The following is a 26,305-nucleotide window of genomic DNA, read 5'->3' as shown; positions in this document are numbered from 1 at the left end:
CTTAAATTTCTCTTAACTTCAGCTATTGCCCTCCCTACTGTATACACCCTGTGCTTTTTCCCATGCTATCTCTTTATTGAAAAAACTAGGTCATTTGTTCGGGAGAATTTCCCACATTCTGGATTTGGCTGCTTGAATTCTTGTGGTGTTTTAACATGTTCAATTATCCTTCATATTTCCCGCAAATTAGTAGTTACATATAGAGCAGTTCTCAACTTTGGCTGAAACTTGAGAATTACCTGGAGAGCTTTTAAATATCCTGATTCTCAGGTTACATTTCAGATTCATGAAATTAGAATTCATGGCTGGATTTTAGGCATTAATATTTTTAAAAATTTCCCAAGTGATTTAGTCTATAGTCAAGATTGAGAACTTGAATTGGTAGAGCTTTATGAGATTTAGGTTCAGTTTCTTTAAGAAAGAAAAATTTGTGACAAAAAAAAGAAGAAAAATTCATGAATAGAGTTATATATAACTTATTTCCAATCAGTTTTAAGAATAAAAGGGTGTGCTGTTTACAGTGGGGTAATAGCCATAAACTGGGACTGTCTGGACAAATGAGGATATATAGTCACCCTATTAGATGATGCTAGTAGATGGTGAATTCTTGCTGCATTATTCCAGGAGGCACACTTTTAGTGTTACTAAAATTGGTCAATTTACATTCTGCCTGGGGGATCTAAACATTATAGTTTTTTGTTTTTTAAAGATTTTATTTATATATTTGACAGAGATCACAAGTAGGCAGAAAGGCAGGCAGAGAGAGAGGAAGGGAAGCAGGCTTCCTCCTGAGCAGAGAGCCCGATTCGGGGCTCGATCCAAGGATCCTGAGATCATGACCTGACCCGAAGGCAGAGGCTTTAGCCCATTGAGCCACCCAGGCACCCCTAAACATTATAGTTTCTTAACATCTCACGTAATGAATTAATAGTCATAGATGATTCTCCTAGGTCTTTGATTTCATTGGAGGAGTGATTTTTTTTTTAACATATGTTATTCACTGGAATTCTTCCGTAAAGAATTTCTTCATCAGTTATTTGGTTACCCTATAATATTTTTAAGGAAAAGCAAAGAGTAAATGCTTATTTTTTCTCCTTTATTTATCAACTTTCAGAAAAATGAATCGATGCCAGAGCAAAACCTAAAGGTGAGGCTTGGGAGGTGATATCATTATGAAGACATAGATTTTAATATGTTTGCTATATTTAAGTGTGTTGTGGTCAGTATTCTTTTTTATGTTTAAATTTGTCTCTCTCTTTTTTTTTTTTAAAGATTTTATTTACTTATTTGACAGACATAGATCACAAGTAGGCAGAGAGGCAGGCAGAGAAAGAGGAGGAAACAGGCTCTCCACCGAGCATCGAGCCCCATGTGGGGCTCGATCTCAGGACCCTGGGATCACGACCTGAGCCGAAGGCAGAGGCCCAACCCACTGAGCCACCCAGGCACCCGTCTCATTTTTTATTAATGGCTATCTGTATTAGAATCCTAACATAACATCCATATGTTATCCATGTGTAATCCATAACAGATTACTACCAGTTTGGTGGCTTAATAAGGCAGAAATTTATTTTCTCTCAGTTCTGGATGCTGGATGTCTGATATCAAGGTGTCAGTAGGCCCAGCTTCTCTCTGAAGGCTCTAAGGAAGAATTTTTCCTTCATCCAGCTTTTGGAAGGATTCTGGAAGCTTCCGGTGGTTTGATTTATAGTCCTTGATTTGCTTAAGCATAACTCCAGTCTGCCTCCCTCTTCCCATGGCCTTCTGTGTTTTCTGTCTCTTTTAAGGATATCTTCATTGGATTTAGGGTCCAGCCTAATCCTGGATGATCTTGTCTCAAAATCTTTACCTTAATTACATCTGTGAAGACCTATTCTGCTCACATTCTGAGCTTCTGGATGCATATGTCTTTTAGGGGCCACAATTCAAGCCACTACAGTCCACCTTCTTGTCCCTCAAACTTGACATCCATCCCATATACAAAATACATTCATCTCTATCCCAACATCCCCCAGAGTCTCAACCCCTTATAGCATGAATTCTTTCTTTTTTTTTTTTTAAGATTTTATTTATTTATATGACAGACAGAGATCACAAGTAGGCAGAGAGGCAGGCAGGAGAGAGGAGGAAGCAAGCTTCCTGCTGAGCAGAGAGCCTGACTCGGGGCTCGATCCCAGGACGAGTGTGATTCTGGGAGTGTGATTCTGGGTATGACCCATCTGGGATAAAATTCTTCTTCATCTGTATTCCTGTGAAACCAGAAAACAAATTTTCTGCTTGCTTGCTTTCTTTTCTTTTTCTTTTTCTTTTCTTTTTTTAAGATCTTATTTATTTGACAGAGATCACAAGTAGGCAGAGAGAGGAGGAAGCAGGCTTCCCGCCGAGCAGAGAGCCCAATTCGGGGCTCAATCCCAGGACCCCGGGGATCATGACCTGAGCCGAAGGCAGAGGCTTCAACCCACTGAGCCACTCAGGTGCCCCAATTTTCTGCTTTCTTGATACAATCCTGGGTCAGGCATGGAATAGACATTCCCATTCCAAAAGGAAGGAAATGGAATTAAGGGATCACTGGTCCCATTTAAGTTCAAAACCCAGCTGGACCAATTTCCTTAGGTTTCAGGACCTGAGAAAAATTCTCTCTGGCTTGATCTTCTGCCCTCTGGGTTTATTGAAACACTGTAGACCCCTGCTTTGAGCCTACTTCTCTGACTTCTACTCCTGTGTACCTTTCTTTTTCTTGAAGGATAGCACATGTTCACACATGAGTAGCTTTATTAGCTTTTCCCTGCCAATAGAATTCCAGATTTTTTTTTCATTTTTGTCTGATCTGTTCTTTGAAGTATAGGCTGGTAGTGTTTTTGTTAGTATAATATGTTCACACACCAGGGCACCTAGGTGGCTCAGTCATTGGGCATCTGCCTTTGGCTCAGGTCATGATCCCAGGGTCCTGGGATTGAGCCCTGCATCAGGTTCCCTGCTTGGGGGGAAGGAAGCCTGCTTCTCCCTCTCCCTCTCCCACTCCCTCTGCTTGTGTTCCCTCTCTTGCTGTATTTCTCTCTGTCAAATAAATAAATAAAGTCTTTAAAAAAATGTGTTCACAAACCTCGAGTCTTCTATGTAAAGGGGGTCCATACAATTAGACAAGAGGGTTCTTCGCGGATCCTGATAACCCAGTCTTTATTCCTGATTTAAATTGAGGTGACTGATTGGACCCATGAGTCATACATCTGATATCTTCAGCAAATAGTTGTCTAGCTATACCCTTGGCCTTTTCTCTAGAGCACATTTCTAATGGTGAATTTCGTAATTTTCACATCCTCTTCCATCTGGATGGGCTGAGAACCTCCCAAATCATCAAGAGTTGTTTCCTTTTTGCTTAATATTTTCTCAATTTATCTCTTGGGTCTTCCTTTTTACTCTTAGCAGCAAAAAGAAACCAGGTTGTGCTTTCAACACTTTGCTTAGAAATCTTAGTAAATATCTAAGTTCATTGCTTCCAAGTTCTGCTTCCTACCCAGTATAGAACACAATTCTGTCAAGTTTTCTGCTACTTTATAATGATTACCTTTTAGTTCCCAATAACGTAGTCTTCATTTCCTTCTGAGATATTTTTCCTTTCCTTCTGACATCTCACCAGAACCACCTTTAACAATCAGATTTTTCTCAACATTTTGTTCATGGTATATATGTGTTAAGATGTTATAAGCTTTCTCTTCTTGTTCCTCACTTCCTTGTGAAACTTCACCAGAATTGTCTTTAATTTTTTTTTTAAAGATTTTATTTATTTGACAGAGATCACAAGTAGGCAGAGAGGTTGGCAGAGAGACAGGGGGAAGCATGCTCCCCACTGAGCAGAGAGCCTGACATGGGGTTCAATCCCAGGACTCCGGGATCATGACCCGAGCTGAAGGCAGAGGCTCAACCCATTGAGCCACCCAGGTGCCCCCACCAGAATTGTCTTTAATACTTATATTTGTGCCAACCATTTCTTGAAGGCAATCTAGATTTTTTTTCTATCACGTTGCTTTCTTGTTTTTTTTTTTTTTTTTTAAGATTTTATTTATTTATTTTACAGACAGAAATCACAAGTAGGCAGAGAGGCAGGCAGAGAGAGAGGAGGGAAGCAGGATCCCCGCCGAGCAGAGAGCCTGATGCGGGGCTCGATCCCAGGACTCTGGGATCATGACCCGAGCCGATGGCAGAGGCTTTAACCCACTGAGCCACCCAGGCTCCCCTCTTGTTATTTTTTTAAGTAGGCTCCACGCCAGGTGTAGAGCCCAATGTGGGGCTTGAACTCATGACCCTGAGATCAAGACCTGAGCTGAGATCAAGAGTGTGATGCTTTAACCGACTGAGCCACCCAGTCACACCCCCCCCTTTTTTTTTTTGATAGTTGACAGATTGCCTCTTACATGCTTCTTAAAATTCATCCAGCATCTACTCATCCAGTTCCAAATCTATTTCCATATTTTTAGGTATTTATTACCACAACATACCATTTCCAAGTACCAAAATCTATATTAGTTTACTAGGTTTGCTGTAAGAAATCACCACAAACTTGGTGGCTGAAAACAACAGAAATTTATTCTCTCATAGTTCTGGAGGCTGGAACTCCAAAATCAAGGTGTCAGCAGGGCTATCCTCTCTCTGAAGGCTCTAGGAAAGAACCTTCTTTGTGTCTCTTTCAGCTTCTGGTGGCCTTAGGTTCCTTGATTTGTGGCAGCATTAACTCCCAATTTTTACCTCTGCTTTCACATGGCCTCTGTGTTTTTGTCTTTTCTAAGGAGAATTAGGGTCTACCCTAATCCAGGGTCATCTCATTTCAAGATCCTTGCGCTAATTACATCTGCAAAGATCACCTTCTGGATACCTGGGAGGACGTATCTTTGGGGGCCACAGTTCAGCCTACAACAAGGTCTTTAAGGTTAGCACCTGAATGTTTTAAAAAAATTATATTAAAAGTTACCTTAGGGGGTGTCTGGGTGGCTCAGTGGGTTAAGCCTCTGTCTTCAGCTCAGGTCATGGTCTCAGGGTCTGGGGATCGAGCCCCGCATCATCCTCTCTGCTCAGCAAGGAGCCTACTTCCCCCGCCCCTTCTGTCTGCCTCTCTGCCTACTTGTGATCTCTCTCTCTCTCTGTCAAATAAATAAATAAAATCTTTAAAAAAAAAGTTACCTTAAATTTTTTAAATGTGTTTAAATACACATGACATAGTATATACCATTTTATTCTTTTATTTTTTAATTTTTATTTATTTATTTTTAAAAAAGATTTTATTTATTTATTTGACAGAAAGTCAAGTAGGCAGAGAGGCAGGCAGAGAGAGAGGAGGAAGCAGGCTCCCTACTTGAGCAGAGAGCCCAATTTGGGGCTTGATCTCACTCAGGACCCTGGGATCATGACCTGAGCTGAAGGCAGAGGCTTTAACTCACTGAGCCACCCAGGCGCCCCTAGAATTTACCATTTTAATTATTAAAAGTGTGTAACTCAATGGAATTAAGTACATTTTAATAGTGTTGTACAAGTATTACCACTGTCTTTTTCTTTCTGTTTTTTAAAAGATTTTATTTATTTTAGAGAGAGTGAGTGTGGGGAGTGGTGGAAGGAGAGAGAGAGGGAGAGAATCTCAAGCTGACTCTGTGCGGAGCTTCATCCTGATTTAGGGCACGATCTCAGGACCCTGAAATCAAGACCTGAACTGAAACCAGGAGTTGGATGCTCAACTACCTGAACCATCCAGGTGCTCCTACATTGTCTTTCACCCCGGACAGAAAGTCAGTCCACATTAAGGAATAACTGTTTCCTCTAGCTTCTGTTATGCTTTTTTTTTGTTTGTTTTTTAATTTATTTGACAGATCACAAGTAGGCAGAGAGGCAGGCAGAGAGAGAGAGGAGGAGGAGGAGGCAGGCTCCCTGCTGAGCAGAGAGCCCGATTCGGGGCTCGATCCCAGAACCCTGGGATCACGACCGGAGCTGAAGGCGAGGCTTTAACCACTGAGCCACCCAGGCACCCCTGTAATGCTTTAATTTACTTTATAGCTCAATGAATTTGCCTATTCTAGATATTTCACATAAGTGGAATTAGACAGTATTTGACCTTTGGTGTCTGACTTATTTCACTTAGCATAATATATCAGAACTTCATTTTTTTATGGCTAAGTAATAGTTTATTGTATGTAGGTAATACATTTTATTTATCCTTTTATTTGTTGACGGGCACAGGTTGTTTTTATCTTTTGGCTATTATGAAAAATGTTGCTATAAACAGTGCTGTACAATAATCTGTTTGAGTCCATGTTTTCACTTCTTTTGGATATATACCTAGAAATGGATTTGCTGGGATAAATGGGATTTTTATGTTTATCTTTTTGAGGAATCCCCAGATTGTTTTCCACAGAGGTGTACTAGCAATGCACAAGGGTTCTGATTTCTCCATATCATCTTCAACGCTTGTTCTTTTTTTTTTTTTTTCCCTGATAATAGCTGTCCTAGTGGGTGTGAAGCAGTATCTCATTGCAGTTTTGATTTGTAATTTTTAAATCATTATTAATGGTGAGTATCTGTTCTTGTGCTTATTGGCCATTTGTATATCTTCCTTGGAGAAATGTGTATTTAAATCCTTTGCCCTTTTTTAATTGGGTTGTTTGTCTTTTTGTTACTGAGTTATAGGAGTTCTTTATATATTCTGGATATTAAACTCTGATCAGATATGTGATTTGCAAATATTTTCTCCCATTCAGGTGGTTTTTCATTTTTGATAGTGTACCTTGAGCCACAAATGTTTTCAGTTTTGATGAAATCTAATTTGTCTGTTTTCCTTTTGTAGCTTGTGCTTTTGCTTTCAGTTTAAGAAACATTTGCCAGGGCGCCTGGGTGGCTCAGTGGGTTAAGCCGCTCAGGTCATGATCTCAGGGTCCTGGGATCGAGTCCCGCATCGGGCTCTCTGCTCAGCAGGGAGCCTGCTTCCCTCTCTCTCTCTCTCTGCCTGCCTCTCCGTCTACTTGTGATCTCTCTCTGTCAAATAAATAAATAAAATCTTTAAAAAAAAAAAAACATTTGCTAAATATAAGATCCTGTAGTTTTTCCCATATGAAGAAGTCTAAGAGTTTTGTAGTTTAGCTCTTTAATGTAGGTATTTAATCCATTTAAAGTTAACTTTTGTTTATAGTATAATGTATGTGTTCAGTTCTGTTCTTTTGTATGTGGATATCCAGTTTTTCTAGCACTATATGTTGAAGTTTGTTCTTTTCCCATGGAATGATGTTGGCACCCTTGTCAAAAATCATTTGGCTTTTGTATTAATCACTTTGTGTGCTATAACAAAATAGTATAGATTGGGTGGCTTAAACCATAGAAATTTATTTCTCCTATTTCTAGAGGATGGGAAGTCTAAGACTAAGGTTTTAGCAAGGTAGGTTTCATTTGGTTTGTTGGCAGCTGCCATTTTTGCTTTGTGCCCTCATAATCTTTTGTGTATTCTCAGAGATCGAGTGAGCTCCCTGGTTTCTCTTTTTAGGAGGGCACTAGTTCTGTCATGAGAGCCCTCTCCTGATAACCTCATCTAACCCAACTTACCTCCCAAAGGTCCTATCTTTAAATATCATAACATTGGGGTTTTAGTCTTCAACATATAAATTTTGGGGACAGAAACATTCAGTCCATAACAGCCATGTATGTAAGGGCTTATTTCTGGATTCTCAGTTTTGTTTCAGTGGTTTGTATGTCTCTTTGTGCCTGTACTACACTGTTTTGATTACTGTAGCTTTGTAGAAGTTTGAAATTGGAAAGTGCGAATCCTCCAACTTTGTTTCTCCTTTTCAAGATTGTTTTGGCTATTTGGCATCCCTTAAAATACCATATGAAATTCAGGATTTTTTTTCCTATTTCTACACAGTATGCCATTGGGATTTTGTTAGGGATTGAATTGAATTTATAAAATCTCTTGGGTAGTGTTGTCATCTTGATACTATTAAATCTTCTAGTCAACAAAATGCAGGGTATCTTTCCTTTTAGCTATGCCCTTTAATTTTTTTTTTAATTAAGTAAACTTAACCCCCAACATGGGCCTAGAACTCATGACCCTGATAACAAGAGTGCCACGCTCTGCTGACTAAGCCAGAGCTTAGTCCTTTAAAATTTCTTTCAGCCGTATTTTGTCCAGGTCTCACTGTATAAGTCTTGTAGCTCCTTGGTTAAATTTTTCCTAAATATCAGTGTATCATTGTATTAATAGAAAGAAAAAAACCCTCACATGATCATTTCAGTTGATGTAGGAAAAAAACATTTGAAAAACTTCATCAGACTTTCTTTAATAAATTAGGAATAGAAGGTAACTTCCTAAACATGATAAAAGCTATATTTGAAAAATTGTAATTAACATCATATTTGATGGTAAAAGACTGCAAGGCTTTCCCCTTAGATCAGGATGCCCTCTTTTGGTACTTCTAATCAATGTATTTGAGGTTGTAGCCAGAGCAGTTAGGCAAGTTAGAAAGGACATCCAAATTAGAAAGAAAGAAGTAAAACTATCTCTTACTGCAGATGACATGATTGTGTATATAGAAAACCTTAAAAATCCACCAACATCCCCCCATCCCCGCAGACCCTGTGAGAGGTGGTAAGTTCAGCAGAGTTCTGGATTTAAAGAAATCTCACGAAAATCAGTGTATTTCCACACATTAGCATTGAAATCCTGAGAGGAAATCAAGAAAATTATTTCATTTACATAAGCATCAAAAAGAATAAAATACTTAGTTTTCTGTATTCTTTTGATTTAACTCAGTGGTCCTTGAAAGTTTATTCCCTTTTGGTCAAAAAGGATGTGCCTAGGCTCATGCTTTTGTTACTATCTCAGACTTGGAATTAAATCCCAAGAAGCCTGGGTACCTTTCAGTAGGAAGTGGTAGTTACAGAGTGTAGTCTGAACTGAGATACGCTTTTTGAAATTAGAGGGGTTTTTTGAGACTGTTATTGCTTGTGTTTTTTACACTTATTCCTCAACTCATATCTGGTTTTTCCTTGTTTCCCCACTGAAATCGTCTTTAACATCACTGAAATGACCTAATAATTACCAAGTCTAATGGATGCTTTTCAGAGCTTTTATTTGATTTCTCTTAGACATCTGACCCTATTGCCTGTTCCTTCTTGAAACTTCTCCCTTGTTTATAAAGATGGCATTCTCATGGTTCTTCTCTTGAATTGCTTCTTTTCGGTCATCTTTGACTCTTTTTGCATGCCCATTAAGTGTTGTTTCCTTGGCCTGTGTTTTTCTTGGGTAATCTCCTACAGTTGCTTTAAAACTACCCATTAAATACATCGTGCTTTGCTTCTTTGCTTCTTTTTTGTGTGTGTCTAAAACTCAAAATCTGTATTGCCAGATGTGTAATTTGACTTGTGTTGTTCTGTTTAACAGATATTGCTTATTCAGTGTACCTAAAATGGACTCTATTCCTCTTGCAAGTACTTGCTCTCACAAATAGTGCCCCATTCCTTCTCCCCGTTTTCCTTTTTTGTATTCTCTTTTAGTTACTGTCTTCTAGTCATCCATGTTAGAAACTTCTGAGTCTTCTTGCTTCTTCTCTTTCCCTTATCAATACAGTTGTAATTGGTGAATCTTACTGAGATTACCTCAGATACGATTTTTAAGATTTTATTTCTACTAACACCAGCCTAATTATGGTACTCGTTTTGTTTGCTTCGTCTTAACTTTCCTTGCCTTTATTTATTTATTTATATTATTTATTGCCTTTATTTATTTATTTGACAGAGAGAGATCACAAGTAGGCAGAGAGGCAGGCAGAGAGAGGAAGAAGCAGAGAGCCTGATGCGGGGCCTGATCCCTGGACCCTGAGATCACAACCTGAGCCAAAGGCAGAGGCTTAAGCCACTGAGCCACCCAGATGCCCCTTTCCTTGCCTTAAAACTCTTCCCCCCACTGTCTGTGTTGTTTCCTCTCCCATTCATTCTGTATACTGGAGACTGATTTATTCTCAGAAATGAAAATCTTTTCATCAATATGGTAACAATTTGGCTCCCTTAATAATCATTCAGTTCGCTAAGATAGGTGCTATTCACATTCTCTTCCTGTGGCAAGAAGCAGGTTGCATTAGGGCTCTGACTCTCCTCTTAGAAATATACTTTTCAAAAGAAAAAAGAAAAAAAGAAATGTACTTTTCCTTCATGGGAGAGGTTTTTTCTAATTGTCTCTGCTATTGTCATGCTAGCCTTGGTAGGGGTCCTGCTTGGCCCAGCAGCCGGAATGTAGAGATAGAATCTTTGCTTAATTCCACCCAGCACAGTTGAGACCAGATTGTGACTTTTTTAAAAGATTTTTTAAGCAATCTTAACATCCAGTGTGGAGCTTGAATTTACAACCCTGAGGTCAAGGGTTACATGCTCTACTAACTGACCAATTCAGGTGTGCCCCTAAGGTTGTAACTTTTAAGCAAGACTTTATTAAAAATTGAGTATAGTGGGAGGGAATTACAAAACCAACACAATAGTTCACCCCCACCCGAAATCTGTGGTTTTGCTTTCTGTGGTTTTAGTTACCCACAGTCAACCGCAGTCCATCCGGAAGCAGACGATCCTCCTGTATTGTCGGGAGGTCAGTAGTAGCTTAATGTTGTATTGCAGTGCCTAGGTTGTTCACCTCATTTCATCTCATCACATAGGCATTTTATCATTTCATGTCAACACAAGAAGAGTGAATACTATATTTTGAGAGAGTAACCAATTCACTTAACTTTTATTACACTGTAGTGCTGTAATTGTTCTGTTACTGGTGTTAGTCTCTTCCTGTGCCTAATTTATACATTCAGCTTTATCACATTTATGTGTAGTTGGTCCTTGAACAACAGTGGGGTTGGGGCATCTGTCCCCCCACAGTAAAAAATCTGCCTATTAGCTTTTAAAAAATAAATAATTAATTTATAAAAGACTTTATTTATTTGACAGAGAGTGGGGAAGAGAGTGAGAGAAAGCATAGGCAGGGGGAATAGCACAGGGAGAGGGAGAAGCAGGCTCCCCACTGAGCAGGGAGCCCAATGTAGGACTCAATCCCAGGATCCCAAGATCATGACCTGAGTCAAAGGCAGATGCTTAACCGACTGAGCCACCCAGGCGCCCCTTATTTAAGTAATCTCTACACCCAGTGTGGGGCTTGAACTCACAACCCCAAGATCAAAAGTCTCATGCTCTTCTGACTGAACCAGCCAGGCACCCCTGCCTATAACTTTTGACTCCCCTGAAACTTAATCGCTAACACCCTACTATTGACTGGAAGCCTTAGTGATAACATAAATAGTTGATTAACACATATTTTGTATGTTGTATGTATTACGTATTATACTGTTAACAATAAAGCAAACTAGAGAAAAGAAAATGTGTGTGTATACATACATACATACATATATATATATATTTTTTTTTTTTTTCTTTTTTGAGAGAGAGAGACTGTGAGAAGGGGGTTGAAGGTGGGGGAGAGGGGCAGAGGGAGAAGGAGAGAATCTTAAACAGGCTTCATGCCCAGTGTGGCACTCTGAGCCTGATGCAGTCTCCATCTCACGACCCTGAGATCATGACCTGAGCAGAAATCAAGAGGCAGACACTTAACTGACTGAGCCACCCAGGCACCCCAAAAAGAAAATAATTTTTGGGAAATCGTAAGGTAGAGAAAATACATTTGCAGTACTGTACTGTATTTATTGAAAAAACTATGTAAGTGGACCTGTGCAGTTCATACCCATGTTGCTCAAGGGTCAACTGTACTACCCTTAATAATTAGCTATTTCCAAAATTTTTTTTTTTTTTAAAGATTTTATTTATTTATTTGACAGAGAGAGATCACAAGCAGGCAGAGAGGCAGGCAGAGAGAGAGGAGGAAGCAGGCTCCCTGCTGAGCAGAGAGCCCGACGCGGGGCTCGATCCCAGGACCCTGAGATCATGACCTGAGCCGAAGGCAGCGGCTTAACCCACTGAGCCACCCAGGCGCCCCAAACAACTTTTTAAAGATTTTATTTCTTTATTTGACAGAGATCACAAGTAGGCAGAGAGGCAGGTGGAGAGAGAGGGGAAGCAGGCTCCCTAACGAGCAGAGAGCCTGTTTCGGGGCTTGATCCCAGGACTCTGGGATCAGGACCTGAGCCGAAGGCAGAGGCTTTAACCCACTGAGCCACCCAGGTGCCCTGAGCTATTTCTAAAAAACTTTGGGGGCGCCTGGGTGGCTCAGTGGGTTAGGGCCTCTGCCTTCAGCTCAGGTCATGGTCCTAGGGACCTGGGATTGAGCCCTGCATCGGGCTCTCTGCTCCACAGGGAGCCTCCTTCCTCCTCTCTCTCTGCCTGCCTCTCTGCCTAGTTGTGGTTTCTCTCTGTCAAATAAATAATAAAAAATATAAAAACAAAAACAAAAACAAAAACTTAGAACACCAAAAATAAAAAAGAAAGAAAGAAAAAAAACCCTTCATTCCCGAGAAGGAATTAATAGAAGAAAGCTTGTTATGTTGGTTACAGTTTCTTTGTATACAGTTCAGGTTTAACTTTCCACAAAGGTTTTGAGGTAGTTTACAAAAAGATATATAAAAATTAAAATAATTAAGGACCGTGGTAAAGGAAAATACAGATACGATAACTCTAATGTTGTGATTGATCAGAGAATATAATTAAGTATGTTCCGTTATCACATAGAGCAAATATTACTGCATCTGTGAAGAAAGAGCGTACTGTAGCACTGTCTAAAAGTAGTTTCAGATGTGAATCTTGAGTAGGAGACACTGAGTAATGTAGTGAACATTGTCTTCAGTAACATTTTCTTTTTAACAGAAGAAAGTCTCAATTTCTCTTCTATAAGTTTCTGTATGAACATGTCTTTATTTCTTTTGGGTAAATAATTAGTGGGATTGCTGGGTAATAAAAGTTTTCTTATGTTGTGTTTTGAATTATTTATGTATTTTGGATATAAATCTTTTATTAGATACATGTTTTGCAAATATTTTCTCCTAGTCTGTGACTCATCTTCATTTTCTTAACATTGTTTTTCAAAGAGCAGAAATTGAGATTGAGGCTGGTGAACACATACACGTATACAGACATGGATTTAATTTTGTGGGAATCAGCAGATAGATAACAGGAGACCCAGGAGAATCATGGTGTATTCGTTTTTAATTAGCAATATGCTTCAGGATCCCCTGAGGGAATTCTATCCCTGCTCCTTTACAATCCACGAATGTCTAGTCCCTATCTGTCCCAGACCTTCTGAAATAGATTAAGTGGAGGATTGCAAAGTAGGAACCACTATCATAGTACGTTTTGGCCTTGGTTCTTACCATTAACATGGTTTTTGTTTCCTTACAGATAAAATAGAAATAAAGATCTATGTAACTTAGTAGGTTTCAGGAGGTTAGTGCACAAGAAATACTAGCATACACTGGGAGGTGTTTCCTGGAGGCAAAGGGGAGAGATTGAGTAGTGTCATGGAAGCTTTGGAAGTCATTGTTGGGAAGTGAATGTGAACATTACTTTTTTCTTGCCTTCTATTCTGTGTGATACTTGAATTATTTAAGAAGCAAATGTTTGCTCCAAGTATTCCTTTCATTCAACCTTTTTGTTCCCCTGAAATTGACTATGATGTTTTGTTTTCTTGAATTCCATTATATCGTAGTAACTTTCTTGCTTTTCTATACGATCTTCATATGATTTTTCATAGAATTTATGTCAGAGTTGAATTATTTCTCTAGAGATAGTTACAGATAGTTAGTTACAGAGATAGTTACATATACAGAAAATATGCATGCTTAGTCCTTCAGTTTTTCTTCATGTTTGATGCCTTAATATATAAGTAGTTATTTTCCTCACTATAATATTTATATATGGAAAGTAAATTTTAATGACGCAGTATCTGATCATTATCAACAAGGAAAAAAGGGTGTTGTATCTAGTAACAAAGGAAGATTTGCTTTATTTGTTTAATTGTCATTTGTTGGAAGAAAAGAATAGAGAGAGGCTCCAAAATAGTTATTTTGAGTTGTTATAAGTGATATTATATAGAAAAAAAGCTGCTTGTTTTATATGAGGAGTACAACTGTGCATTTAAGAGGTTTCTAGGAATTACTATTTTTTAAAAACCTTTGTTACAGGAACTTTAAATGTAGAGCAAATAGTTCAACTAATGGTTACATATTCATCATTCATCTTCTTTAATAGTCATCAACTTTCTGCCTTTTACTTATTCCTGTCACATGTCTTTCCCTATAATTTTTTTTTTAAGATTTTTTTTATTTATTTGACAGACAGAGATCACAAGTAGGCAGAGAGAGAGGAGGAAGCAGGCTCCCCGCGGAGCAGAGAGCCCGATGCGGGGCTCGATCCCCGGATGCTGGGATCATGACCTGAGCCGAAGGCGAGGCTTACCCACTGAGCCACCCAGGCGCCCCCCCTATAATTTAAAGCAGATTGTAGACATACTTCATTTCACCTGTTAATACTCAAAGTATGAATCTCTAACAAATGCAGTCTCTTTTTTAAAAAAATCATAATACCATTATCACACTGAACAAAATCAACGTGATTCCTTAATGCCACCTAATATTTGTACAACTTTCTTACTTGTTTCACAAAGTTAGAAGCTAAAACAAGGTTTGTGACTTGTTACGTCTTTTTAAGCCTCTTTTAATCAGTAGATCTCCCCATTTTAAAAACTGCCATTTATTTTTAGAAGACATTAGATGATTTGTTTTGCAGCATTTCCCACATACTGGGGTTTGCTGCTTATATTCTAGTGTCATTGAACATGTTCTTCTGTTCTTCATGTTTCCTGTAATTTGTAGAAGTGTGATTAGATTCAGGTTCAAATTGTTTTTTTTAAGGAATTCTCCATAGGGGGTGCTGTGTTCTTCCCATGATACCACTAGTGGAACTATCACGTTTGTCCTTGTTCAGGTGATGAAAGCTTAATCCATTATATTTAAAAGTTCCTCTTCAGTTTTTTTTTTTTTTAAGATTTATTTATTTATTTGAGAGAGGCAGATAGAGTGTGCAAGAGTGCAAGTGAGTGGGGGAGGGGGCAGAGGGAGAGGGGGAGAATCTTTTTTTTTTTTTTTAAGATTTTATTTATTTATTTTAGAAGAGCACAAGCAGGGGTAACAACAGAGGGAGAGGGAGAAGCAGGCTGTCTGCTGAGCAGGAAACCCAATGTAGGGCTTGATCCCAGGACCTTGGATTCATGACCTGAGAGTCAAAGGCAGATGCTTAACTGACTGAGCCACCCAGGTAGCCTCCTGCTACCTGCTACCTCAGCCTCCACAAGGCCTGAGAGAGAATCTTTTTTTTTTTTTTAAACATCTTTTTTTTTTTTTTTTTAAAGATTTTATTCACCTATTTGACAGACGGAGATCACAAGCAGGCAGAGAGGCAGGCAGAGAGAGAGGGGGAAGCAGGCTCCCTGACGAGCAGAGAGCCTGATGCGGGGCTCGATCCCAGGACCCTGAGACCATGACCTGAGTCGAAGGCAGAGGCTTTAACCCACTGAGCCACCCAGGCGCCCCTTAAAACATCTTTTTAAAAAGATTTTAATTTATTTGACAGAAATAGATCACAAGTAGGCAGAGAGGCAAGCAGAGAGAGAGCAGGAAGCAGGCTCCCTGCTGAGCAGAGAGCCCGATGTGGGACTTGATTCCAGGATCCTGGGATCATGATGTGAGGTGAAGGCAGAGGCTTAACCCACTGAGCCACCCAGGCGCCCTTGAGAGAGAATCTTAAGCAGACTCCATGGTTAGCATGAAGCCTGATGTGGGGTACCATTTCATTCCTGAGATCAGGACCTGAGCAGAAACCAAGAGTCAGACCTGAGTCATGCAGGTGCCCCTCCCCTTCAGTTTTTGACCTGAATGGTTTTAGCTTTCATTGATAGTTATTTCTTTTTTTAAAAATTAATTAATTAATTATTTATTTATTTACTTTTTAAGATTTTTATTTATTTATTTGACAGACAGAGATCACAAGCAGGCAGAGAGGCAGGCAGAGAGAGAAGGGGGGAAGCAGGCTCTCTTCTGAGCAGAGAGCCCGATGTGGGGCTCCATCCCAGGACCCTGGGATCTTGACCTGAGCCAAAGGCAGAGTCCTTAACCCACTGAGCCACCCAGGTGCCCTTCTCTTTTTTTAAAGATTATATTCCTTAAGTAACCTCTAAGTCCAGTGTGGGGCTTAGAGATCAAGAGTTGGATGCTTCACCTAGTGAACCAGCCAGGCACCCTGATAATTATTTCTTGGTTCACTCTTTTTTTAGGAATTATAAAATGATGGTTTCCTAGATCTTTTATTTTTCCCGCGTCTGTTAGTTATGATTATTTTGTAGAGCGCTTTTCTTATCAACAAACATTTGGTTTCTTTATTACCTTGAATATGTTAATATAAGACAAACACAAGACAAAAAAAGGAGAGATAAAGACAAGATAAATGCTTGATTCTTTTGTCATTTTTAAGAATGAGTTGAAGACTTAGCAGCCTCCATAAATAACCATTGAGGATTGTTTTTTAGAATAAGGGGAATAAATGATTTATAATGACAAATCATTATAAATAGATTTGTATATTTATTGTATGTTAGTCTATTATGCCATGTTTGGTGGGTAAAAGCCTCTTTAGGTTAGCTCTGGAGTCATTTTGCCATGACTCCAGTAGTCTTTGATAGCTTCTTGTTTTCTGGTGCAGAATGAATCAGTCTCATCTGTATAATTCCTATTCCAGACCTGAAATCAGCCATTTTTCCCAGGAGGTCTGGTTCCTTTTAGTGGGAAATGGTATTTAGAGACCCTAACACTTAACCATTTTTAAAAGTTGTTTCATCTTAAATTTTAGATTTAGAAGGGTTCTTTGAAATTTCTACCCAGTGTAGGAGTCTGTGTCCTCTTAAGTATTTTTCACGTTCATAATTAGATTCATTTGAAAACCATTTAAAAAGGTTAAATGACAAAGATTCTCATGTTGAGTATCATCTCTACTTACTTAGAAATCTAAAATGAAATGAAACTAATAAAAGTTAAAAATAAAAGGATGCCAATGTGTCAAATTTGCAAATGCAGCAAAAATGATAATTTTAATATGAAAACAAAGCTATTCATGGCAAAAGTAATTAACTTTTTAATTTGTTAAAAAGTAACTCTTTAAAGTCAGAAATTTCTGACTTTGTTTGTAGGAGCTATAATTTACACTGAGGCTGTAACTGCCACAAATCATTATGTATCAAAAAATCTTGTATTGGCAGATATAAAACAAAAGATTTAACAGTTTAGAGGAACTGAAGTTCAGTTGAATTTGGTACACTTCTAGAAAAACACGATCATCTTTTACATTTTCATGGAACATTTATAGAATTTAATCATAGTTGATACATAATTCATACTTCCAGAAAAAAATGCATATTTTAAAACCTTAAAATTTAGAGACTGCATTCTTTGACCACAATGCAATAAAGCTGAAGTGAATAAAGTTAATTAAAACAGTCCTTGGGCGCCTGGGTGGCTCAGTGGGTTAAAGCCTCTGCCTTCGGCTCAGGTCATGGTCCCAGGGTCCTGGGATCGAGGCCCGCATCGGGCTCTCTGCTCAGCGGGGAGCCTGCTTCCTCCTCTCTCTCTCTGACTGCCTCACTGCCTACTTGTGATCTCTCTGTCAAATAAATAAAAATCTTTAAAAAAAAAAAACAAAAAAAAAAACAGTCCAACCATTTGGAAATTTTAGAACTTGTAAGTAATTTTGGGGTTAAACAAGTTGAAGCTGATTTCAGTTACAAACTGTTGAGAATGTAACAGTGTGTCAGTTACCCCTCAATAATCACAGTAAAAGGGGCTCCTGGGTGGCTCAGTGGGTTAAAGCCTCTGCCTTCAGCTCAGGTCATAATCCCAGGGTCCTGGAATCGAGCCCCACATTGGGCTCTCTGCTCCCCGGAGAGCCTGCTTCTTCCTCTCTCTCTGCCTGCCTCCCTGCCTACTTGTGATCTCCGTCTGTCAAATAAATAAAAATTTTAAAGAAAAAAAAAAAAAAGTGACAGGGGCACCTGGGTGTCTCAGTCGTTGAGTGTCTGCCTGTGGCTCAGGTCACGATCCCAGAGGATGGAGCCCTGTATCAGGTTCCCTGCTCAGCGGGAGGCCTGCTTCTCCTCCTCCCACTCTCCCTGCTTATGTTCCCTCTCTCACTGTCTGTCAAATAAATAAATAAAAATCTTTTTTTAAAAAATGGGAATTGGGCGCCTGGGTGGCTCAGTGGGTTGGTTAAGCCCCTTCCTTCAGCTCGGGTCATGATCTCAGGGTCCTGTTATCAAGCCCCACATCGGGCTCTCTGCTCTGCAGGGTGCCTGCTTCCCCCTCTCTGCCTGCCTCTCTGCCTACTTGTGATATCTCTCTCTCGATGTCAAATAAATAAAATCTTTAAAGAAAATGGGAATTAATGTCAAAGACAGCCCAAGTTTATAATTATTCTTTGTACCTTTGAGTAACAGTCCATTTTTATGTTTTTAACAGTATTTGCCAAAATAGAAAAGATCTTATATAAAGGTGCTAATAAGGACTTTGATATATTTAGTGTTCATTTTCTATTAATAAAGTCTCTTTATAAAGCTAAGAATAGAGGGTCTTTCACATAATAAACATGTTAGAATCTAGCAACCATCCTTGAAATTTAGGAAGGATGCCTGCTATTACCACAGTTATTTATTACTCTTCTGGAAGTTATAGAGTAGTATAGTTAGATGAGGAAAAGAAGCAAGAGGTGTCAATCTTGGAAGGTTGGAGAACAAAATTATGATTATTTTCTGATGATACATTTATTTGCCTGGAAATCTCAAGAGTATCAGTAGAAAATATTTTAGGGCTAAGAAGTAAAAATTCAAAAATGAAAGCAGTCTGGAGGAAAAGAAGAAAATTATACTAGGATTATAATGGGATTAGTAAAATGTCTAGTTACAATATTAAAATATTTTTTAAAATCCTATAAAATTTAATGACTTTGTAAGTAGTTGGAAAATCAAGATTGATTCACAAAGTAATACAAAACTAAATTCTTGGGATAAACCTAAAATAAATGAGACTTGACAAGAGTTTGCCTAAGGACAAGGTAATTAATAATAATAATAGTTACAACAATAACTAATCTTTATGAGGATTGTTTTAAGTACATGTTTTAACTCAGTCCAAAAAATGACCTTACAATATAGTGTTAATGCCTGAGGATAACAGAGAGGTATAGTGCCTTGTCGAAGTTATATAGGTACTAGAATAAAGAATAATGGGATTGGAACCCACTCAGGCCATGTGAGTCCAAACTCCAAAGAATCTGTAACCATTATGTTTTGACGGCTCTTGAAAAAAAAATAAGTGATACACCTTATTCCTGGATGGGAAAATCCAATATAATAAGAATATATGTCCCATAAGATTAATATTATATTCATCAGTAACCCAATAGGATTTTCTTTTTCTTTTTGATGGTGAGGAGGGTAGACTTTGAGAAAATTGATGAAGTTCATTGGGAATTATAACTATGTGAAAGATAGCTAGCTAGTATAGTTTTGAATTAGAAGAATAATGGGAGAGTGGAGGAGTAGGGGAATGGTGGGTACTTTGTTCTACAGAATCTTGAATATAATGCTGCTATATTAAATTATTACAAATAAAGAGATTCATGTCTGTATATAAGAATATAGTTATAAAATAAAGTTATTCTTTATAAATTGTGTTTGGACAGTTTGCTGGTCATTTGGGCAAAAAATAAACTTAGATCTTTTCCTCCAGATACCAAAACAAATTTATAGGGATTGAATATATAGATATAAGAAAATGAAACTATTCACCAACGGATGGGGTGCCTGGGTGACTGCCTTCAGCTTGAGTTATGATCCCAGTGTCCTGGGAACAAGCCCGCATCAGCCTCCCTGCTCAGCGGGGAGCCTGCTTCCCTCTCCCTCTGCCTGCTGCTCCCTCTGCTTGTGCTCTCTCTCTCTGTCAAATAAGTAAAATCTTCAAAACCAAAAGCAAACAAAAAACCAAAAAACTGTTGCCCAAAGGAAATACAGGTAAGTATAACAAACATCTTGATACGGGGAATACCATTTTGAGCATGAACCAAAAAAAGATAATTCAAAAGAACAGTAGATTTGCCTACATTGAAAATGTCACATTTTTAAATAGCAAAACTGTTTGAAATATCTGATGATCAGAATTGACTTTATGGAAGAATGGAGGTACTGGGCAGATAAAAGCAGATAACCACTTTAGGAGTCATCTTAGAATTCCTTAGGGCTTCACATTCCTAATTTCCATCCAGTCACATTCATGCTTCCATTCAACAAATGAGTGTCTGTTATGTACAAGGAACCATTGTAGGAACTGAGGATACAGTAATTAATAAAATGGAGAACATTTCTTTTTTTTTTTTTTTAAAGATTTTATTTATTTATTTATTTGAGAGAGAGACAGTGAAAGAGAGCATGAGCGAGGAGAAGGTCAGAGAGAGAAGCGGACTCCCCGCGGAGCCGGGAGCCCGATGCGGGACTCGATCCCGGGACTCCAGGACCATGACCCGAGCCGAAGGCAGTCGTCCAACCAACTGAGCCACCCAGGCGTCCCGAATGGAGAACATTTCTTACAGAGTTTATGTTCTGTTGATGGGAGAGAGACCTGTTTAATCAAATAATGAATGTAGAGCATTTAAAATGGAATACTACTGTAGAGAAACATAAAACAGAAAAAGAATATACTGTGCTATGGTGGAAGGGGCATTGCTGTTTTAAATAGGGGCATTTAAGCAAAAATCGGAAGGAGATGAAAAAGCCAGCTATGTCAGTATCTAAGAGTAGGAAAATTACAGGTAGAGGGAACAATAAGGGTAAAGGTTATGATGCAGGTGAATGCTGTGTATATTTTATGAACAGCAAAGATAGCTGAAGCTAGGTGATAGTAGTAGGAGATGAGATCATCTAAATATGGAGGGGCTTTTAAGCTGTTGTAGTAACTGTAATGTACATTGTTGGATGTTTCACAGCATCCCTGGCCTCTACCCACTAGATGTCAGTACAGCTCCCCAGTTGTGATAACCAAAAATGCCTCCAGATATCATCACATTTTCTAGATGTGGGGAACAGAATTGCCCCTGCTTGAAAACCACTGTTCTACCTTATGGCTATAGTCCCTTTCGGGAAGTTTTGGAGAAAGATTTATGGTGTGTTCTTGTGGTAATGGTACAGAGCCCTCCTTCAGGTGGACTCAGTTTCTCCTTGATCACAAGAGGCTATGGGTCTGTGAATTGACCAGGTCTGGAAACTGGGCAGATGTCTGACTTTCACTGTGATGATTCAAGTCAGTTTTGGGCCACCAGATTTAGACATTTTCTGTCTAGATTAAACTGCCCATCTATTTCATTCCTAGGAACATCGTGATCAATTAGCCACTGCCAAAGATCCCTGCGGGCCAAAGCATTCTGATTACCGGTACGTCCCTGCTGCCCTTATCTTTGGAGTTAAGTGTTGCCACTTGGCCTCTGCTACTTTGGGATCCCATCATCCTCAGTGAAATCAGGGAGCCCATCTCAGTGGTGACATTCCCTGCAGTCATAACTGACTTAAAAAGAGCAGCCACACAGCTTTCTAATATGTGGTACTTCCCTCACTAATTACAGTGTCTTCTGGGCTTTCTCGTGGAATGCAGTTGGGTAGCAAGTGTATAGATAGCAGAGGATAAATCCACTTCAGTATTCCTATCTCCCTAAGCCTTTGGATTTCTTCTTCCACATAATGCTGGTAAAACTTCAATATCTTAACCTTATTAAATATTCATTGTCATTGTTAGAATAATTTTGATTTGCATTTCCTAATGATTACAGCAGTATTGTTGAGTATGTTTCAGTCAACAAGTGTGCTGTTAGAGCCAACTTCAGCTGCACAAGTTATTTCACAACTCTGAGATCATGACCTGAGCCGAAATCAAGAGTCGGACACTTAACACTTAACATACTGAGTCACCCAGGTGCCCCTCTTTTCAGCATTGTTAATTCGTTTGAGAGCATCTGTCAGGACATTCATGTACAGCGTTATTGTGGCATGGAAAGATGGTGGGAAGAGTTTGGTTGGTATTCTTCAATGGATTCTAAGACTGCTTTATAAGTAGGATATATTGACATTGTAATGTTATTAATGTAAACTTTTACCCCAGATTGTCCTTAAGAATTTCCAGTTTCTATTTTAAATGTGATCAAGTTCATTAATCTTTCTCATGAGAACTTGTTTCTGTTTCTGGTTATATGACTTTCCTATCTTCTAGTGTTTGTTTTTTCTTTTCTTTTTTTTTTTTTTAAGATTTTATTTACTTATTTGACAGAGAAAGATCACAAGTAGACAGAGAGGCAGGCAGAGAGAGAGAGAAAGAGAGAGAGAGGGAAGCAGGCTCCCTGCCGAGCAGAGAGCCCGACGCGGGACTCGATCCCAGGACCCTGAGATCATGACCTGAGCCGAAGGCAGTGGCTTAACCCACTGAGCCACCCAGGCGCCCTAGTGTTTGTTTTTTTCAATTTGTTTTTAATCTGTTTGGTATTTATTTTGTTGTAAAGTGTGAGGTGGTGATCCAAATTTTCTCACCTTAAGTGATTACTAGTCATATTCTAATTCCGTTTTTTTTTTTTTTCCATATTCTAACTCTTAAGTAAACCTTGAACTTTGTGTTTTCTATTGTTTCATTAATCTAATTTTCATGCCCATACCACATACTTGATTTATTGTACCTTTGATATATAATAGGGCATACTTTTCTCCTTGTTAATATTATAATTCAGTATTTTCTTTGATATTCTTTTTAGCTTTATTTTTCCAGATGTCCTTGATAATTGTTTTATCTAGTTACCTCTTATTTCCCCCCCCCTCCGTCTTTTGTGAGGAAATTATATTCTTCATAGTATGGAATTTTTTTCTTTTGTCAAAATGGTATATTATCTGTTTACTGTCTGAAAAATTTTGTTAAGTTCTTAGATAATTTTATGTATTTTTAAATTTTCAGAATATTTTATTTATTTATTTATTTTAGAGTAGGTTTGTGTTTTTTTTTAGATTTTATTTATTTATTTGACAGCGATCACAAGTAGGCAGAGAGGCAGGCAGAGAGAGAGAGGAGGAAGCAGGCTCCTTGTAGAGGAGAGAGCCCGATGTGGGCCTCGATCCCAAGACCCGCATCATGGCCTGAACCGAACGCAGAGGCTTTAGCCCACTGAGCCACCCAGGCGCCCCGGAGGTACACTGAGCCACCCAGGTGCCCCGAGAGAGAAAGAATCTTATGCAGGTTCCTTGCCTAGTGCAGAGCCTGTCGTAGGGCTTGATCTCATGATCCTGGGATCATGACTTGAGCTGAAATCAAGAGTCCGTTGCCTAACTGACTGAGCCACCCAAGTACCCAAATGGCAGATTATTTAAAGAAAACCTCAAAAATATTATTTTGGAGTATACTTCTAAGTTAAAAAATGACCTTGTGTTAAAGTTCGTTAGAGGGGCGCCTGGGTGGCTCAGTGGGTTAAAGCCTCTGTCTTCGGCTCAGGACATGATCCTAGGGTCCTGGGATCGAGCCCCATGTTGGGCTCTCTGCTCAGCAGGGAGCCTGCTTCCTCCTTTCTCTCTCTCTGCCTGTCTCTCTGCCTGCTTGTGATCTCTGTCTGTCAAATAAGTGAAATCTTTAAAAAAAAAACAAAAACCCTTTAAAGTTCGTTAGAAACATACAAACCTTTGATGCTGATGTTAATCACGGAGAAAAGATTTGTATTTCTCGTATTTATTTGATCACAGAAATCTTTCTATTGTAATGTATCTTGCAGATTTTACATAATAAATATTGAGAAATGCAAAATTAACGGCATTTGGTTAATATACGAGATAACACTAATGCATTACAATAAGCACAATACAATATATTAGGGCCTGTAGGTATCCCAGGATGAAAAAAGTTTTATCTAGAAAGTGATACTGACATATACGTAAGTTAAATGTGCCTCAGAGGGTTATCAGGCAAGGCTTCCTTGAAGAACTACACTTTGAAGAAGCAATGGGGTTTCATCAGGTAGGTGTCATTACCAGTAGGTAGAAAAACAATAGGAGAGTGGTATGATTAGAAATTTGGGTAGGAGTGAGAACTTACTTTCACTCCATAGCCTGAGGAATTATTTCCTGACATCTCTTCCAGTGTTTTTTCTTAAGGTAAAGACCATTGTCTAAACACTAATATTTAGGGTGACCAAACTGAGAAACTAAGACAGTTTTGAGAGTGAAGAGGAGCACATTAATAACTAAATGGAAATGATAGTCATAAACAGCGGTACCATTGGTTAAGTGCAGTATGGTCACACCATCTGTGAAGAATGTCCTGTGGTGTTTGGCCCATGAGTTGTCATTAGTTTTATCTTACAGACTGGCCTGCTTTACTCACAGAATTCTAATTCGCCTAGAGTTTCTATTTCTTGAATTTTCTCTTCTTGCTCCTTCTAAGAACCTTTACATTTGCTGTTCTTTTCTTTAATCTTCTCTTCTACCTTTTCACCTGTTTTAATTCTTGGTAATCATCCTTTAGATCTTAAATTAAGGAACAGTTCCTGACTTCTTGTATAGGTTAGCTCATTCTGGTAGAGATTTATCTGAAACACCAAGATGTTTCAGAAATAGAAATGAAGGTTCTTACTATTGATCAATTGAAGGGAATAGGGGAACACCCTAATTTTGAGAGTTCTCGTTTGACTTCTACGGTGTTGGGGCTGTGACTAAAAGGAGAAAAGGGCCAGTCATGAAAAGATCATGTTTTAGAAAAGAGGAAGAAAATGAAACACATTTGACAGTTTTCAGTCTCTACTTAATGATTTATTTGACAGAGCAAGAATGTACAAGCAGGGGTGGGTGACAGGTAGAGGGAGAGGGAGAAGCAGGCTCCCTACTTGGCAAGGAGTCCGATGTGGAACTGGGATCATGACCTGAGCAGAAGGCAGATGCTTAACCTGCTGAGCCACCCAGGTGCTCCAATAAGTAGAATCTTTATAAAAAAAACTTATCCCAAGATCCAATAAATTTCTAATTGTGATTTTTTTTTTTCTTTTCAGGTGGGTGTGGGTGGTAATGCTTACCAATTCACAGTATATATATATATATTTTCCCTCCTTCCAGTATTTTGTTTTATAACTAAAAAATGTACTTTATTCCCAGTGCTTAATTTTTGCAATACAGGGGGTGAGTCATTTGCCTAGAGCTTTCCTTTTATTTTAAGCAGTAGATATAGTTTATAAGTGAAATGTTGTAGTGAACCCTAATTTTTAAAGCAAGGGAAGATATCTTTTAGTAGTGTGATAATTATAGCTTGCATTTATTGTGAATTTACAGTTTGCTAAGCACCATGCTTAATATATTCATTTAATCATCCGGACAATCCTGGGTAGTAGGTATCACTATTTTTATATGTTATGGATGAAGAAATTTAAGTCTAAAAGTTGTTTATCTGATAAGTGGCCAGAGTTGGATTCAGGCTCATTTGACCTGAGACTGGAGCCCATGCTCTTAACTTTGTGCTGTCATACTTTTTAAAGTTAGAAGTTTTATTTTATAAATTTATGCATGTAACATTTACATGTTTTGAAGTTAATGGGTAGAACCCATGAGACTATTTCTACAATTAAAAATGAGCTGGTATTTTTTGTCTTAAATCAGTATCCACACTTGTTTATTTAAAAAATTTTTACTTTTGGTTTCATAGTATTGAGAAAATCCCTGCATATACACAATAATTATTACAGACTCTTAAAAATTAAATTGGGTTGGCTTTTAAATTCAGTTAAATCTATATGAAATGTGAGGGATGACTAGTAGGACATTAATTTCATAGCTAAATTTATAAAAACTGCTTATACTAATTTCTTATTTATAAATGTAGAGGTTGGACAAGAAGCACTCAAACATGGTTCGCAAAACCATTATATCATCACCAAACTAAGTGTTACTTACAAGTTTTTGTCACCCAGTTGTTGAGATTATTCTGGAGTCTTGCCTGTCATTTAATTGAGAGTATTTTTAGTGTTACCTGCTTGCACATTGTTGAGCAGCCACACAGTTCAGTAGTTTTTAATATTTTCATTGTTGTGCTATCACAGTCAGTTTAAGAACATTTTCATCACCCGAGAAAGAAGTCCTGTACCCATATTGACTACAAAGCTGTAATTAAAAAGTATAGTACTGGTACAGTACCAGTACTGTGGTATCTAGTATCTATGTGTCTAGATACCACATCTAGACACATAGATCTAGACACAG

General features: G+C 38.5%; 1 protein-coding gene across 10 annotated transcripts in view; it reads left to right on the top strand.

Moving 5' to 3' along the window:
- Positions 1-26,305, top strand: part of ZMYM4 (zinc finger MYM-type containing 4) — a 122,571-nt gene that overhangs the window by 7,237 nt on the left and 89,029 nt on the right. For 3 of the 10 annotated variants that reach the window (XM_047724758.1, XM_047724759.1, XM_047724767.1), the window contains exon 2: positions 21,411-21,472. The exons of the other annotated variants lie outside the window; for them this stretch is intronic. The gene's annotated coding sequence lies outside the window, so the exon portion shown is untranslated. The remainder of the gene's footprint in view (positions 1-21,410; positions 21,473-26,305) is intronic. 10 annotated transcript variants of the gene reach the window in all.

The sequence above is a fragment of the Lutra lutra genome, chromosome 4 (genome assembly GCF_902655055.1).
Source record: "Lutra lutra chromosome 4, mLutLut1.2, whole genome shotgun sequence".
NCBI lineage: Eukaryota > Metazoa > Chordata > Mammalia > Carnivora > Mustelidae > Lutra > Lutra lutra.
The sequence above is the reverse complement of the archived record's forward strand: the minus strand, read 5'-3'. Positions and strand labels throughout refer to the sequence as shown.